Source organism: Micropterus dolomieu, linkage group LG22, assembly GCF_021292245.1.
Source record: "Micropterus dolomieu isolate WLL.071019.BEF.003 ecotype Adirondacks linkage group LG22, ASM2129224v1, whole genome shotgun sequence".
Taxonomy (NCBI): domain Eukaryota; kingdom Metazoa; phylum Chordata; class Actinopteri; order Centrarchiformes; family Centrarchidae; genus Micropterus; species Micropterus dolomieu.
This window is the reverse complement of record NC_060171.1, coordinates 1556729-1561110: the sequence shown is the minus strand read 5'-3', so window position 1 is coordinate 1561110 and position 4382 is coordinate 1556729. Positions and strand designations below refer to the sequence as shown.

The 4382-nt window shown below is 35.8% G+C and overlaps 1 protein-coding gene across 5 annotated transcripts in view; it reads left to right on the top strand.

Moving 5' to 3' along the window:
* Nucleotides 1–2835: 2835 nt before the first annotated feature.
* prr5l (proline rich 5 like) overlaps nt 2836–4382 on the top strand; it is a 45955-nt gene continuing 44408 nt past the window's right edge. For 3 of the 5 annotated variants that reach the window (XM_046038419.1, XM_046038422.1, XM_046038418.1), the window contains exon 1: nt 2837–3081. The gene's annotated coding sequence lies outside the window, so the exon portion shown is untranslated. Of the gene's footprint in view, nt 3082–4382 lie in introns of all 5 variants that reach the window. The other 2 variants (XM_046038420.1, XM_046038421.1) reach the window with 1 other exon arrangement.

Below are 4382 nucleotides of genomic sequence, written 5' to 3'. Positions count from 1 at the left end.
CGCCTGAGTCATCTGGAAAAGTAAATGAGATCACTTTACTGCTGCAAAGACTCAGACTGGAGGTTCAGTGAGTCTTTGCTTTGTCTCCGGGACTGAAAGCCACATTTAGTCCAGTAATAATTAATATTCTGTTCACGTCAGCTTCTTTTCTACGGAGGGGAAAACGCTGCACTGGGATCTGCTGCAGTGCTTTTGTTTTGTTTTAAATAAATCAGCTTGTTGTTTCTGAAGAGTTTCCTTCTGTAGACTCACACACAGCAAAATTTATCTCTCCTTTGACCGTTTTAACTGAAATTCATCAAGCTGTTGATCATTAATTTGGACCGACTGTACCTCTAATAAAGGTTAACGTGTCTGCGGGTTTAAAAACACCTTTTTTTGAACACATGAACAAAATTAATGATTTATTTCTCTAAAAACAGGCTGACAAAGACACAGAAAACCAATTAATTTAGATGTAAAACACGAGTAAACTGTACGTGATGCTCACTTGCATACAGTGGCGCACAGTATTTGTATTTTCTTTTCCTGCCGCTTTCTACTTCTACTCCAGCACGTCTCAACTGCATCTGTACTTCACAACATTTATCTGACAGCTTCATTTACTTTGCGAAGTCAGGTTTTTACACACAAAACACATGAAGAGTTTATAAAATATGTTTTGTTGTAACTTAAACAGTTTATACGACTACAGGCAGATATTTTGATGTTCTTTTAAACATGTAAAAACTTTTCCTGTGAGGATTTGCTGCTTTTCCTTCTGATTATTTTAATGCATTTTTAATCATTTCGAGGTTAAACTGACAGAACAAACATTGTGAAGGCGTCACTTTGGACTCTGGAGAACTGGGACAACATTTCTCACTATTTACAATCGATTAATGGAGAAAATAATCATTAATTACAGTCTAATACAAAAACGTTCCACCTCAACCAACGCTACTATAAGTAAATTTTCCTGATTAAACTTACACAAGTAACATTTTTAATGCAGTACTTTTACTTGTAATAGAGCGTTTTTGCAGGGAGGTATTAGTACTTTTACTTAAGTAAAGGATCTGAATACTTCATCCACAACTTGGTTGCATATAAAGTCTTCTCTAGAAATGTTTCTTCACTTTGTCAAACTAAAAATACATTTAAAAAAAATAATTTAAAACACAATATAACTTTGTTTTTTTTAAATTCTCTGTCTCTTTATCTCGAATTATGCAGAACAATAAATAATAAAGTTTTATTAGATACAGTTACTAGTTACTTTGCAAATTAAGCTTTTTAAACACAAAACACATGAAGAGTTTAGAAAATATGATATTTTGTTTTAAATAAAACTCCAACAGTTTATAGGCTACAAGTACAGCTGGAACGATTAGTTGGTTAATTTAATTATTGTTATTGTTATTGTTAAGGTTTAAAATGTTAATTTAAACTATTTTGAATTTTTGAAGTCCTTTTTTCATGTAAAAACCACAAAAACATTTCAGCTTCACTAATGAGAACATTTGCATCATTAAACACATGAAACTTTGTTTTGATTTGGAACTTCTTCTCTCGTTGCGCTGTGACCGCGTCATGAATATTCATGAGATGAAGTACTTTAAGCCAATCATCATGTAAGAGGCAGGAAAGCGCATCAAGCTGAACTCAAAGCTATGCCGGAAAAGTGTCGTTCTCCTTCAAAATAAAAGCACAACACATAAAATCAGTTGGTGTGAAATCACAATCAAATAAGAATATTGTTTCCATATGAATGAGTAATTTAGAGATGGATATACGAAATATAAATGCATTATAGATTAAAGCTGCTGCGGTTAATCGATTAGTCATTAAAAAGAGAATTAATCTGCAACTGTTAATAATTTCAGTCAAGTTTCAGGCAAAAATGTTCTTTCTCCAGTTCTTCAAGTGTGAGAATCTTTTATTTAAATTAAAACATCTTTCATGTTATTTCAAGACTAAATCGAGGATTTTGGGAAACTGTGATGAGTGGTTTTCCTAACTATAACATTTCACTGGCTGGACAATTGTAATTGGGAAAATAATCAGCAGGTAATACAGCCTCATTATAGAGCAGATTTTAAAGTAAAGGGCTACAGAAAAACTGCAGAGAAGCAATGAATAAGAAAGACAGAGTAATGAAATCATAATGACTTTACAAAGTTAAGGTAAGGACTGCTGAACGTGAATATCTGAAACAGTCAGTTTGTTCCCACAGCAGTCAGAATGAGCCGCTGAGCTCATCTGTAATTGTTGTTTACTGTATAAAGGACGCTGCAAACACAGAACTGCCACCAGAAGACAAGTTCAGTGCTTCTGTTTGGGATTAAAGCAGCAGCAACAGTTCTGCAGCAAATCAGAACAAAAGAATATGTTCGTTAGCTCCTCTGTGACAGACCACAGAAACATGACATGCACAAACAAATAAATACATAAATAAATACATGTATAAATAAATAAATACAAGTAAACATGCATAAATAAATAAATGTAGAAATTTATAAATATATATATAAATAAATAAATACATGTAGACATGCATAAATAAATACATGTATAAATAAATAAATACATGTAAACATGCATAAATAAATAAATGTAGAAATTTATAAATATATAAATAAATAAATATATATATAAATAAATATATGTAGACATGCATAAATAGATAAATAAATACATGTAAACATTTATTTTTAATGTATTTAATTATTTACTTTTGCAATTATTTATTTATTTATAATACGTTTGTATTCAATAAAGTGAGAATAAACTGCTTAATGTTGCGTTTACATGACGCTCGACCTTTACGTTGAAGGCGACAGCCGGAAGTGGCGCCAGTTAGCTCGTGTAGCTTGATGGCCGCAGCCTCCAGCCTGTTGAACCGAGGCAGGAGGTGAGGAGAGGAGAGTTTGGTCGCTCTCTCCGTCTTCTTCGCTTTGTGTTTCGGAGCTCCGGACCCCGAGGCGACGCGCTCAGAGGAGAGAGCCGAACATGAGGAGCTGCGGCCGGCGTGCTGACTTGAGGACTGAGGACGCGCTTTATTCACCCGCAGGGCAGCAGGAGTGAAGCGAGTCTGCAGAGGTGAGTCCACCCGGGGCGGCCACGAGGCGTGCGTCCTGCAGGGATCACTCCAGTACACGCACAGCGTGTGTTGGTGGCGGCTTGGCTTCACCTGGTTGTTGTTTACCTGCACGAACTCACGAAACCTGCAGGCGCTTGGAAGCCGAGCGCAAATGTGCAATTTGTTTTGTGGAATCACAGAAACTGAACGCGTTTGGATCCTTAGAGTCACTCAAAAGTACCAAATGAAGAAGATGAAAAGTCTAAATATCATACAACCTGTTTGAGTCCTTGTAAATAGACTATTTGTAAACTCCTTGTAAATAGACCCTGCAGGTAGAGAAGGCTGTACAGGTAGTCTGTAAATAGATTATTTCATATATTCATTCAGTCACACTTTAGTTAAACTCGGAAATACACTGAGAGCTCGTTTGCAAAAGGCACCAAGAAACACACCGAAGGAACTGGGATAAACATGGCCCTAAAAATTTAAATAATGAAAAGCTTGTTCAGTTAATTAATAAAACAACAGAAAGAAATAAAAACAGCAAGTCAAAACAACTTAAACAAGAACAGCTGGAAGTGAAAGGATAAAAAAGGCTTAGCTTTAGATTATTTAGTGTAATGCTCTTGTAAAGAGACCTACAGGGAGTTAAGGTTAGTAGTTTGGTAGATCTACAGGTAGTTTAGATATACATGTAGTCTAGATCTTGTGGACAGGTAGTTTAATCCTTGAAGATGGACTAAGGTAGTTTATGTTTTTGTAGATGGCTTCAAATGTAAGTCTGCCAAATGAGTAAATGTAACATTTACATATTTTAGCTCCTGTAAAAAGACCTACAGGGAGTCAAGGTTCAGTAGTATAGTGGTTGTACAGATCGTTTAGAGCTTGCAGGTGGTCCTTAGATAGATCTACAGGTAGTTTAGAGTCTGTGGATAGACCTACTAATGGTTTAGATCTACAGGGAGCCAGGCTGGCAGGTAGTCTGTTTTTGTAAGTAGACCAACAGGTAATTTAGTTCTTTTAGATACAGATTAAAGTAAGTAGTTCAGCTCTTGTAAGAAGACCTGCAGGTAGTTTGGCTCTTGTAAGTAGACGTAGTTTGGCTCTTGTAAGTAGACGTAGTTTGGCTCTTGTAAGAAGACGTAGTTTAGCTCTTGTAAGTAGACGTAGTTTAGCTCTTGTAAGTAGACGTAGTTTGGCTCTTGTAAGTAGACGTAGTTTGGCTCTTGTAAGTAGACGTAGTTTGGCTCTTGTAAGAAGACGTAGTTTAGCTCTACAAGACGTAGTTCGGCTCTTGTAAGAAGACCTGCAGGTAGTT